We start from the raw sequence: 13,039 nt of genomic DNA, 5'->3' as shown, positions 1-13,039 counted from the left end.
TATCACATACCGAAAATCAAAAATCTAACATTACACTGTTACCCAAGAGGCTTTTCTGAAGATTCCGTGAAAATTTCATCAAAGTCGGTGCAGCCATTTTTGAGTCCATACGGAACATACATACACACATCCATTTTTATGAAATATAGGGCATTAGCGGTATAATGTAAAAATTTGATTTTTACACGCCCCTCCGACCACAGACCGAATATTAAAAATCTGATTATACAGTGTTAGCCGCTGAGCAATTCTGAAGATTCCCTGAAAAGTTCATCAAAATTTGTCCAGCCGTTTTTTATATATATACACATCTGCTCAAAATAATAGATACACCTAATTGGAAAAAATTTAAATGGCGGTAACATTGAAAATTTCCTCGCAAGCGTTAAGAATACGTCATATTATTAAAATTTCTATCTGGCAATGTCATGTCAGTCAAAAATCTGGCAACTATTTGCTTTCATGTTGATTTTTAAAAACGAATTTATTTGAATTACAAAAAATTATTTGCTCATAAAAATAGATACACATCAGTAATTTGTAATTTGTTTATATACAATTTTTTTTTTGTGCAATTTTTTGTTCCTATTTACGTGAAACAGTAAGTATAATTTAAATTTTAGCAACAATTTTATAAAAAATAGGACTCTTTTGAAGAAAATGGGACGAAATCATCATTGTACCGAAGATGAGAAAAAAATTGTTCAAACGATGAGAAATCAAGGAAAATCATTACGGGAAATAGCAAAGAGCATAGGAAGATCTTTACATTTTGTCCAAAATGCTTTATCTAAAAAACAAAAAAGAGAAACTCGCGGTAGACCAAAGAAAACCAGTCCAGAAACAGATAGGCGGATCGTCCTTATGGTTAAAAAAGACCCTTTCATATCATCGAAAGCTATTTCTGCGGAGCTATGTAACGAAATCAGTCCACAAACAGTTCGTCGTCGTCTTTTACAAGCTAAATTGCCGGGAAGAATTGCCAGAAAAGTGCCACTAATGCGCCAAAAAAATATCAAGACAAGATTAGAATTTGCTAAAGAGCACTTACAATGGTCCGGGTGTGAAGGCGAAAAAAAATGGAGAAATATTTTATGGAGCGACGAAACAAAAATAAATTTGTTTGGAAACGACTGCCAAAGAAATGTACGCCGACCAAAAGGAAAAGAATTCCACATTAAATTTACAAAAAAGACGGTAAAACATGGCGGGGGAAACATAATGGTTTGGGGTTGCTTTTCATGGAATGGTGTTGGTCCGATATTCCGAATAGAAGATACCATGAATGCTAGTGGGTATAGAGACATATTGGAAAACGTAATGCTTCCATATGCATCGGAAAATATGCCATTAATATGGACATTCCAGCAGGACAACGACCCAAAACATAGTTCAAGATTAGTTAAAAACTGGTTCTTGGAGAATAACGTACCTGTTTTAAGCAGGCCCAGCCAATCCCCTGATTTAAACCCAATAGAAAACTTGTGGAGTGAATTAAAGATAAGGCTTTCGAAGGAAGTTTTCAAAAATAAAGACGATTTATGGGAGAAAACGCAAAAAATATTGTACGAGATTCCATTGGAGAAGTGTCAGAACTTGATATCCAGTATGCTCAGAAGAGTGGAGAAAGTTTTACAAAACAAAGGTGGATATACTGGATACTAGCTTTACTTTAATAATAAACAAATTTTTTTAAGATAAAATTTATTAGCTTTTGTTTAATAAGAATTTTTAAAAATGTATCTATTATTATGAGCACCAAATTTTTCGAAATTTAAGAAATTTAATTTACTTTATAATATTTATTATTAATTATGAAATATTTTGTTTTTGTTTTTTACTCTCCTTTTAACTATAAATAAAAATCGACTGAATTTTTTTTATAATTTTACAATATACCATTATTTTTTTCGTTTTTAAAAAATAAATTTTGGTGTATCTATTATTTTGAGCAGATGTGTATGTACATATGTAGATGGTATTAGCGGTATAATGTATAAATTTGATTTTGCCACTCCCCTCCGCCCACAGACCGAAAATCAATTGAATTGATTTGGATCATGTATATTAGATGAAAAATGTTTGTATGAGAAAATTCGAAAATCTTTAAGAATGGACCGAATGGATCTAATGTACTATTTTAGGTGTCTAAAACCATATTTAGAAAATTTCCTTTACAACAGTTTATAGCTAATCGGTTGGATGGTCTCAGAGTCTATAACGGACATAGGTAGAAACATTTTTTGTATTTTATATATATAGATAAATATGGTAGACATTAAATGCTATTGAAATGTTAGAATTTATAAATACAACTAAAAAATGCACTATTTTAAAAAATCCTGATCCGTTAGGATTAAAAGTTGGATGAGTTTTAATCCTAACGCTACAGCATTTCTACCTTAGGCTAGCTGCTGTAAAGTCCTTAGCAAATTATATTTAAAAATAATAAAAGATTAAATAAGTTAGATTCAAATTGTAAAATTAGAGATTCTTAACTGAAACTGGAAATGGTGTAGTATGAGTACTTCATTTATACATATATCGTCATATCGTCCTGTGTTCTTTAACACTTCAGGAGAGCAAACAACAGTTAATTGTTTGACAAATAGTGTGGTAAGTAAATGAACGTTCAATAATGCTTTCAGGTGGTCGAATGCAAATTATTATTAACATTATGGATTTACATACTTACATATTTTTAATTAAATTGTCATTTATAAATATAAGCAATAAATACATAGTTATAAATCATAAAAAAAAATTAAATAACGATTTGTTGTATAGGAGAATGTGAATCACTGTGTGGGATATCATTTCACAATGAATTTCCTTCGAATAAGAAGTTTTAGTTTGTTGTCTTTTGGCGGTTTCGGTTCGTGTCAATATAATAATTTGTACCCGTATACATATATATAGAGAAATATGTATAAATAGAGACGAGACACTCCATTTTTGTCAAACAAAAATATGTCTGATACAAAAACAAACAACATTGACTAATATGTATTTTGCTGTTGCAAGAGTTAAGTCTTTGACAACAGACTTAGTTTTTTGACAATTACGTCTCTATGTTACTCTATGATTGTGCCCTACATACCCTGTAGCCAGCTTAGAACCATATGTCTCTATGTCAGCACTCTCTCTATATTGACAATTGCACTAGTCGACAACTTTCCTTTAAACGTCAGTAGAGATACGTTATCAACGAACGTGTCAATAGTTAGGTTATTATACCCTTCGCAATGAGTGTCAAGGGTATATATAATTTTGTGATTCCGTTTGTAATTTCTACATTTTTCATTTACAAAGTATATATATTGTGGATCGTTATAGATAGCGATGTCGATATATCCATGTCCCCAAACAATTTGGAAAAAAAATTTAAAAAAAAAATATTTTTAAGTATAATTTGGTGAAGGGTAAATAAGATTCGGCACATCCGAATATAGCTCTCTTGTTTTTTTACTATTCTGTGCAGTCAATAGGTATAGAAAATAACTGCCTAGTCAGTAGTGCTAGTCTACTTGTGGATTTTCAAGATTTAACACGTTTATTATAGACTAAATTTCATATATTTTGTTATAACCAATTGTTACTGTATTACTCCCATAGAAATTATTCAATATTACAAAATCATTAAATTTGATTTTAATTCAAATTTATAAAATAAAACCGATTTATTTATAAACTTCTAAACTAAATAAATACATCCCTGTGTGTGATATCAGTTCACAATGAATGTCATTCTAATAAGAAGTTTTATTTTATTGTTTTCTTTTGGCGGCTTCGGTTCGGTTCGTTTTGTAAAAGTAATTCTTTTAAAATGTGTAAAAACTACTTATATTATTAAATAATTGTGTTTGAATGTTAAATAAAGTGTAGAATTTCATAATAAAGTGTCAAATAGTGTTTGGAATAGGAACTTTTCATTAAAATTATGAAAGACTGTAGATTAAAAGAAGTGTCATCATGTGTGTGTCGTACAATGTCGAAATTTTTGTGTACCGTTAGTTTCATTGTACCATGTTAAGGAAGTCGTCGTTCCAACAAGATTTTCCAACAGGTAAGTTATTTTTATCTAATTAGTGCTATATTGTTGTCATGTTTATATCATGGTAGAAATTGTTTCAGCTTTCGTATGTTATTGTTCGTCAAATGGCTGCCATGTACTTTTTTTCGTCAAAGCAAACATTAATATATTTTTTCGACAAAAACAATAAATTTTTGATTCGAATGAAATATTCATATAAGATAGACAGACCCCATGTCTGGTTATAAGTTAACTTAACAGTATTACCCCCATTAACACGAAGTCTGGTTACGTGTTAACTAATAGTTAAACTGACAGTTTTCATACAAAAATAATTTTAACCGACAATATAACTATTAGTTAAGGCTTAACCAGACTTCGTGTTAATGGGGGTTAATGTCTTAAAATAATTTTTGTATGAAAACTGTCAGTATAACATTTGGTTAAAACATGACTAAACATTAGGGATTAAAAAATGGGGTCAATCGTATGGGGACTAGCAGAAATAATGAACCGATTATCTTTGAAATTGTGACCTGTAGTTTTATTACAAGGTTTACATGAATGGACGGATGGTCAGAAGGACGGACATCGCTTAATCGACTCAGAAAGTCATCCTGCACAGATTGGTATACTTTAAGGTGGGTGTTGGGACAATATTTTTGCACATTACAAACATCAGCACTAACCCAATACATATACCCTCTCCACTATGGTAGTGTAGGGTATAAATACCTACATTGGCATAGTTTGTATAGCTAAACTCTAGTTAATGGACGCCATTTTTTTATGCTGAACATGACGGTATATATATTTTCCAAAATATGGGCCACCAACTTTTGTATTATATTTTTGTTGTTTTTAATCCGATTTGGTCAATATATGTATACAGTGTTGGAAAAAAATAATAGGGACGGAGATTTTATTTTTTTTTGCGTTTAATGTTTAACATACATAAATGAATAATATGATTAATGGGCACTGTAAAATTATGAGTCTAACGGTTTTTTGTAGTCAGTTGTTATTTTGATCACTAGATCTTCAAAAGAGTATATCGATGGCTTAATAAAAAAAAAATACCCTTGGCTAATTATGATATATGATCGGACCATTTATGGAAATGGACGAAAATCTGGACTTACAAAAAAACACGAGTTAGGGCTTTTTTATATTAAGCCATCGAGTAAGCAAAAGGCTGAAAAAAAATATTTTTTTTAAACAAAAATGCCTGACCGTGAATTTTAAATTTTGTACTTTAAACGACAAGAAATGATGGAATATAACGGTAAAAAATTAATTCTTGTAATTCGATTTTACACAGAAAAAACTATATTTAATTTCAAATATTTATCACATATTGAACTGGGGGTCGATTCTGGTTCTGTGAAACGGTGAAATGAAAAAAAAAAATAATTTTCGTTTTCATAAGAACTTTTCATATTATCATTTCACAATTACACAAATTGCTATTCCCGTTCTTCAATTTCTTTTATTCAACTTTTTCTTTTCATATGAAAACATTTGAACCAGAATTCGCCCCCTGGTTTCAATTATTTCATAATTGAATAAAGTACTCATGTGCTAAAAAACTAAATTTTCTAATATTTTCCACTGAATTTTAAGTTTTGATTTTGATAAATTTGACAAAATCAATCAAACAAACATTTGTGATTTATAAAATCCAAATTTGTAACAATTTCGTTTATAGACGAATCGTTGGCTCAAAAATTCTACAATTTTATGATTTAAATTCAGCTATTAAATTCTACAAATCTTCTCTATACGTCTATTGATAACTTGTTTGGAAAGTTTCTGGAAGCTGTATTACCCGATCAAGGTGATCTATAGATTTTTGCAAATGTCGTTCGTTGGTAATTGCATCAGTAGAGAACGGCCAGACCGATTTAGACAATTTTTTTTTAATGTTGGTCATAGCCCAACTTAGGATTTTACGGAATGAAAAATAGACCACGCCCACTTTTTTTGATTTATCTAAAATCGGAAAACAGCTACATCGATTTGGCTAATTTTTTGTTTGAATGATCATAGTAATCCAATTTAAGTTTTTACTGAAAGAAAAATTTACCACGCCAATTTTTTTTTCGAAATATATAAAATCGCAGGACGCCTGGACTGATTTAACTAATTTTTTTTAATGTTTGCAATACATAGTCAGCAAAAGTTTTTAATACATAAAAATTGTCCACGTCCACTAATACGCCCACTTATTAAATACATCGGTCTGTGATCAATCATATTTCAGACCAAAAATCGATTTTTTATATAACTCAAAATATCTAAATTCGCTAATAACTTGGCCAAGCGTTTAATCAAGAAAAGGAGCTCGATCTGTGATCACTCATATTTCTTAACAAAAATCGATTTTTTATATAAAAACTTAAAATATCTAAATTCTCTAATAACTTGGCCAATAAGCGATTAATCAAAAAAAAGGAGCTCGATCTGTGATTTCTGACAAAAAAAAAAAATCGATTTTTTATATAAAAACTCACAATATCTAAAATCGCTAATAAATTGGCCAATAAGCGTTGAATCGAGAAAAGGAGCTCGTTCTGTGATCAATCATATTTCTTAACAAAAATCGATTTTTTATATAAAAACTTTAAATATTTAAATTCGCTAATAACTTGGCAATAAGCGTTTAATCAAGAAAAAGAGCTAGATTCAATTTTTTATATAAAAACCCAAAATAACTAAATTCGCTACTAACTTGGCCAATAAGCGTCTAATCAAGAAAAGGCGATCGATCTGTGATCACTCATATTTCTTAACAAAAATCGATTTTTTATATAAAAACTTGAAATATCTAAATTCTCTAATAACTTGGCCAATAAGCGATTAATCAAGAAAAGGAGCTCGATTTGTGATCACTCATATTTCTTAACAAAAATCGATTTTTTATATAAAAACTCAAAATATCTAAATTCGCTAATAACTTGGCCAATAAGCGTTTAATCAAGAAAAATAGCTCGATTCGATTCGATTCTTTATATAAAAACCCAAAATATCTAAATTCGCTAATAACTTGGCCAAAGCGTTTAATCGAGAAAAGGAGTTCTATCAGTGATCACTCATATTTCTGACCAAAATTTGATTTTTTATATAAAAACTTAAAATATCTAAATTCGCTAATAACTTGGCCAATAAGCGATTAATCAAGAAAAGGAGCTCGATCTGTGATCACTCATATTTCTGACCAAAAATCGATTTTTTATATAAAAACTCAAAATATCTAAATTCGCTAATAACTTGGCCAATAAGCGATTAATCACGAAAAGCAGCTCGATCTGTGATCACTCATATTTCTGATCAAAAATCGTTTTTTTATATAAAAACTTAAAATATCTAAATTCGATAATAACTTGGCCAATAAGCGTTTAATCAAGAAAAGCAGCTCGATCTGTGATCACTCGTATTTCTGACCAAAAAACGATTTTTTTATATAAAAACTAAAAAAATATCTAAATTCGCTAATAACTTGGCCAATAAGCGTTTAATCAAGAAAAGGAGTTCGATCTGTGATCACTCATATTTCTGACCAAAATTTGATTTTTTATATAAAAACTCAAAATATCTAAATTCGTTAATAACTTGGCTAATAAGCATTTAATCAAGAAAAGGAGCTCGTTCTGTGATCACTCATATTTCTTAACAAAAATCGATTTTTTATATATAATTCGCTAATAACTTGGTCAATAAGCGTTTAATCAAGAAAAAGAGCTCGATCTATGATCACTCATATTTCGATCAAAAATCGATTTTTTATATAATAACTCAAAATATCTAAATTCGCTAATAAATTGCCCAATAAGCGATTTATCAAGAAAAGGAGCTCGGTCTGTGATCAATCATATTTCTGACCAAAAATAGATTTTTTATATAATAACTCAAAATATCTAAACTCGCTAATAACTTGGCCAATAAGCGATTAATCAAGAAAAGCAGCTGGATCTGTGATCACTCACTCATATATAATTCGTTAATAACTTGGCCAAAGCGTTTAATCGAGAAAAGGAGTTCGATCTGTGATCACTCATATTTCTGACCAAAATTTGATTTTTTATATAAAAACTTAAAATATCTGAATTCGCTAATAACTTGGCTAATAAGCGTTTAATCAAGAAGAGGAGCTCGATCTGTGATCACTCATATTTCTGAACAAAAAACGATTTTTTATATAAAAACTCAAAAAATATCTAAATTCGCTAATAACTTGGCCAATAAGCGATTAATCAAGAAAAGGAGCTCGATCTGTAATCACTCATATTTCTGACCAAAAATCGATTTTTTATATAAAAACTCACAATATCAAAATCGCTAATAAGTTGGCCAATAAGCGATTAATCAATAAAAGCAGCTCGATCTGTGATCACTCATATTTCTGACCAAAAAACGATTTTTTATATAAAAACTCAAAAAATATCTAAATTCGCTAATAACTTGGCCAATAAGCGTTTAATCAAGAAAAAGAGCTCGAATCGATTCGATTTTTTATATAAAAACCCAAAATATCTAATTTCGCTAATAACTTGGCCAATAAGTGTTTAATCAAGAAATGGAGCTCGATCTGTGATCACTCATATTTCTGACCAAAAATCGATTTTTTATATAAAAACTCAAAATATCTAAATTCGCTAATAACTTGGACAATAAGCGTTTAATCAAGAAAAAGAGCTCGATCTGTGATCACTCATATTTGCCAATAAGCGTTTAATCAAGAAAAAGAGCTCGATCTGTGATCACTCATATTTCTTAACCAAAATCGATTTTTTATATAAAAACTCAACATATTTAAATTCGGTAATAACTTGGCCAATAAGCGTTTAATCAAGAAAAGGAGCTCGATCTGTGATCACTCATATTTCTGACCAAAAAACGATTTTTATATAAAAACTCAAAAAATATCTAAATTCGCTAATAACTTGGCCAATAAGCGATTAATCAAGAAAAGGAGCTCGATTCGATTAGATTTTTTATATAAAAACCCAAAATATCTAAACGCTAATAACTTGGCCAATAAGCGTTTAATCAAGAAAAGAAGCTCGATCTGTGATCACTCATATATAAATACTTAAAGTATCTAAATTCGCTAAAATAACTTGGCCAATAAGCGTTTAATCAAGAAAAAGAGCTCTATCTGTGATCACTTATATATCTGACCAAAACACGATTTTTTATATACAAACTTAAAATATCTAAATTCGCTAATAACTTGGAAAATACTCGTTTAATCAAGAAAAAGAGCTCGATTCGATTCGATTTTTTATATAAAAACCCAAAATATCTAATATCTGAAAAAGCGTTCAATCAAGAAAAGCAGCTCGATCTGTGATCACTCATATTTCTTAACAAAAATCGATTTTTTATATAAAAATCCAAAATATATAAATTCGTTAATAACTTGGCCAATAAGCGTTTAATCAAGAAAAGAAGCTTGATCAATGATCACTCATATTTCTGACCAAAAATCGATTTTTAATATAAAAACTCAAAATATCTAAATTCGCTATTAACTTGGGCAATAAGCGTTTAATCAAGAAAAGAAGCTCGATCTATGATCACTCACATTTCTGACCAGAAATCGATTTTTTTTATATAAAAACCCAAAATATATAAATTCGCTAATAACTTGGCCAATAAGCGTTGAAGCAAGAAAAGGAGCTCGATCTGTGATCACTAATTTTTCTGACCAAAATTCGATTACTTATATAAGAACTCAAAACTTAGGTTTTTGACTACAAATTTAGGTTATTTGTCTCTCAGTAGCGCTTCTATGTATATTTTATTCTATGTCCTACATGAATAAAAATTATCATTCAAAAATACGTTTTTTTTCTTTTTAACTATTTTTACCTTTTTCAAACCGCTTCTCACAAATCGAACACAAGCTTTTTTTAATTTGGACAGGACAACGTCTGTCGGGGCAGCTAGTATTAAATAAAACTTAAACCGTTCAATATAAAAATTCTCAAAAATACGTAAATGTATTCAAATATTGCACAAATTCATTAAACATTAAAATATTGTCATATTACTCGAAAAAATTTTACCAAAATTTTTTCGCTTGTTCTTTTGCTTCTAAGTTCTTTACCGCATTGCGATCTGGAACTTTCTGAACTTTATACCACTTCAACCCAGCAATAGCCTTGGATCTGCGCACTAAAGAATCAAAGCATTTAACTTTAGGAGCAGCTTTTCTGATAGAAGTGTTCGGTGCTCTTCGAAAGAGTTGTTTGACTTATTTTGCCTTACCAATATCTGTTAGACTTTTTTTCTTCTGGATCCAGGTTTTCTTTCAATGTTCAATCAAGTCTTCCTTTTAGTACTTAATGGCTTTTGAAACAGTGTGACGATGAACCTTCAAATCTTTTGCTATTTTTTTGAAAGTTCATATTGAATTTTTTTGAAATTTCTAATTGTTTTTTCGCGTACTTTTATTTCGGTGACCATTTTTACCGAAACAACGCTTTAGAAAAGATAATATTTGAATTATTTAATTAAAAAATAATAATTTGTTGGATAAGTTTTAGTATAAGTAGCAGTTTTTCGTTTTTAAGTCATTAATGAAAATATTTAATATTTTGGGGATAATTTGTTGTCATTCAGCCCAATTATGAATAAAAAATTCCTAGGCAGTTTGTTCCCCGGGAGTTTTTTCTCATTGAAATTGAATAGGAAAAATGAGAAAAGGGAAAAAACTCACACGGAATTTTTATTCATAATTGGGCTGATTATCTTATTTTGATGAATTGGATCTATTTTAAATCATATTTCGTCATTTAAAATGCAAAATAACGTAACAACATGAATAAGATAATAAATAATAAAAAGGAATAATTTTAATTTGGAAATGTGTTTGTCATTCTGTTTAATGATCAAATGGGAGAAATTAAGTTTATAACATAGATACTTTTAATTTTTCATTGCATTTTTGTCCATCACTTTAAACATTAATGAATTGCATTTTAGGTGACGATTTGTATATTTACTTACAATAAATTCCTGCGAAGTTAAGATTTTTATTACCAGGTTTTTTTTAATTATTTATAGTGATGAATTGGATGTATGTATATTAAATCATATTTATTTATACATTTACTTACCATAAAATTCTGCTAAGTTTAGATTTTTATTATGAGGTTTTTTGAGGATTTTTCTTTAAATAGTTTATAGTGTTGAAGTGTGAATATAATTATTTATTTAAAATGTTTGCCATAATATTTAAAGAGTTCTACAATTCCTTTGTATAGTTGTTACAGCTTATCGCGGCGGCAGTGAAGATAGTGGCTGTGAAATGTTTTCCACACAACCAGCTAACCACACTGCCAAAGCGCTTAGCCGATTTGTAAATAAAATTCATAAAAAAAACACAATTTTCTTTCAAGTTAATCTTAAACTTAATATTAAATTAATCTATTTTTTTTTATACTAACGTAAATTTTTTAAATAAAAAGCTTTTTGCGGCAAGCATGCACATTCATTCATTTACACTACACACTCACGCATTCATACATTCATTCTGTCAGTCATTCATTCACACACTCTGGGCACACTTACTTTTTAAGGCGCCATCTGACGTGCATTTAATATGCTCGTTTGTACTTTGGCTGTTTTATGCTCTCTCACTTATGCTACACATATGTGCGTAATGACAAAGCTTTTTGTTATGCTAGAAAATATGCAATAGATTTTGTGTAAGAATACATAAAATAAAAACCATTATGTTGGTAGGGGATTTTATTAATTTTCTTCTTCTTCTTCATTTTGACTGGGCATATAAAATGCATGCATTTATGTGTAGTGTGTGTGTGTATGTATCTGTTGGTGGCACTGCAAATAAAAAGGTTAAAATTTTGCTGCTAAAAAATGAGTTCAAGGTCATTTTGGGGTTATATGCAAGGTTAGCCAGCCAACCAGCGTTTAAGAAATTATTAAAATGTGCTGCAACCTTTATGCTGTAACATTATGATAATGACCTAGTTAAGTTGTGCAATATACATAAATTAAGTTGTAATGCATGTAGCAAATGTATTTTGTAGCACAGAAACATTTTATTTTTAGAGAAATAAATTGGGTAATGGCCTTTTGGTTTTGAAACTCCAAGTATAGAAATAATTTCTTATACAAATTCGTTTAATAATATCTGGCCAAGAATAGTTACGAGTATTTTCAAATTTAAAATAGAATCGGTTGATTTCTTTGGGTGTCTAAAAAATGTTCAAGGCTCTAATCTTTGCAGTTATTTCAAACACTCAAATATTTTTAGCTGAGATGTGAAAGTGGATAACTGAAATATGTTTTGAAGCTCAAAAATTATAAAATGCCATTAAAAGATCAAAATGTTAAATGTTTGTGGATTACTCTATAATTCGACAACAATTTGGAAATGCATATGAATTCGAACATTGTAATTTTTGAATCGAATTACGAAGTAATCTCCAAAACCAAAACCAAACTTCGTTTCTAGGATTTTGTTAAATTTTTAAAAGTTCTTAAAAAAACTTTGAAATTTCAATTTCATTTTATATTCAGAATTCAAATTTCAACCATCTAAAGTTATCAAATTTTACATATCAGCCATGTCTGAGCTAAAAGTTCTTCAAAACTAAGTTATTAAACAGAAAAAGTAATAAAACAACAAATTATTTATTTATTTTTTTTATTTTTATATAAATGTTTTTCTTTATTTTCATAAAATATTCAGTCTTAAAAATAATTTAAATTTATTGCAATAAAAATTAATTAATTAAATAATAAAACGTTTATTTAAAAAAAAATACTTAAAAATTATAATAAATACCTTAAATAAAATGTTCATTCAACACTAAAAAACACTTGTACTCTTTTTTTATTATTTCAAGAAAAATTGCATATTCTGTTTGGAAAACTAAATTCCATTTTTGTATATTTTAAACATATTTTTGTTTAAGTGTATTTAAATCAAACCAGAAGATTGATCGTAATGGCGTGTCGTACCAGATAGTG

This window comes from Calliphora vicina, chromosome 1, assembly GCF_958450345.1.
Source record: "Calliphora vicina chromosome 1, idCalVici1.1, whole genome shotgun sequence".
Classification (NCBI taxonomy): Eukaryota; Metazoa; Arthropoda; class Insecta; order Diptera; family Calliphoridae; genus Calliphora; species Calliphora vicina.
This window is presented reverse-complemented; position numbering follows the sequence as displayed.